General features: G+C 39.6%; 1 protein-coding gene across 2 annotated transcripts in view; it reads right to left on the bottom strand.

Moving 5' to 3' along the window:
* The window catches only part of ccdc102a (coiled-coil domain containing 102A), an 84,472-nt gene that overhangs the window by 76,236 nt on the left and 6,781 nt on the right, over positions 1 to 1,455 (bottom strand). The window lies entirely within an intron of this gene.

Below are 1,455 nucleotides of genomic sequence, written 5' to 3'. Positions count from 1 at the left end.
TAAGGGAGTACTGTACAAAATGCGTGTAAAAAGGTGTATAAAAGTGTGTGGTTAGGGGGTTTTACGGCCTTAAAACATGTATAATAATTGTAAAACTTACTTCGCGGATTTCGTTTACTGCGGGTTATTTTTAGAACGTATCCCCCGCGATAAACGAGGGACCACTGTACATAATTATACCATACTATATTAATAATTATATTACTGGATTATAACTTTAACACTTGAATGTTGCTGCTGATCTGCAGAGTAAGTACAAGTACATGAATTAACGATTCATGAGGCTGTGTTTACAGATGTTTCATCATTAATAATATGAATGATATTTTTTGTTACCTCAAACCACTGGTTATTCGGAATTCTGACACAATGTTCATTTTTACTACTCTCCATATCAGTTATCGTCCGATATTGAGTAGTCAACCAAAAGTAGACAGCCCAAAAAAAAAAAAAAAAAAGCAGGTGATTGTGAGTCCACTCGGCGGAGTCCTTCTGCTGCTCCTATCCCGCTACATCTGGAAGACAGATCACCCAGAGGCCACCAGAAGCAGCCAATGACGTCATCCAGTGGTTCCACCCAAACAGGACGGGAGAGAGAGAGAGAGACTTTGAGAGATGAGAGACTAAGTTATAGATTCTTCTGACTAAAGGGAGTCTGGAAAGAGAACATACGTTTGTTCAAGAATGCAGAGGTTTATGCTTCCTGGAGTGATGTCAGCCAATTCAACGTCACTTGCACACACACACACACACACATGCACACGCACACACCTACTCAGATTACAGCAGTTGAAAGGCCCAGGGTAAAGTTTCAGTGACAGGAGCAGACCATAGTCATTCCTCTGCTTGCTCTAACTCACACTTTGCTGCCAGCCATAATTACCAAGTCCAATCCAAACACAGCTAAACATAGACACACACACACACACACACACACACACGGAAACACACTCTTTCCAAGAATAAAACACTGGCTGGGCTCACACAGTCTTCTTTACTCGCTCTGTTTGGAGTTTGATAACTCTTTATGTGGATGATATGCATTAACACTGACTCGTTAGAGCAACGCTGTGGAACCTTTCTACCATTAAATAACACACTTTAAATCATGTTCACGTTACGCATTAAGAACTCTATCAGTATAGCTGATGTGCAGTATAGAGTTAAACAAACACATACCATACCATTAGCCTGCAGGTTGAGATAATTCTCCTTCCTTCAGGTGTCCATTAAACCATCACAATACATTCATCTATATTACCTGTCTACATCATGTTCTTACCTGTTCTCATTAAACATATATATTTACAGGCCAGACACATCCTATGTTAAGGAAGAGGAGAAAGGAAAGGAATATATATATATATATATATATTAGTGCTGTCAAAATTAACGCGTTAGTGTGTGTGTGTGAATGAGTGTATAAGAGGCATTAACTTAAAGCCCTCACGGAGA

Source organism: Larimichthys crocea, chromosome VIII, assembly GCF_000972845.2.
Source record: "Larimichthys crocea isolate SSNF chromosome VIII, L_crocea_2.0, whole genome shotgun sequence".
Taxonomy (NCBI): Eukaryota; Metazoa; Chordata; class Actinopteri; family Sciaenidae; genus Larimichthys; species Larimichthys crocea.
This window is presented reverse-complemented; position numbering and strand designations above follow the sequence as displayed.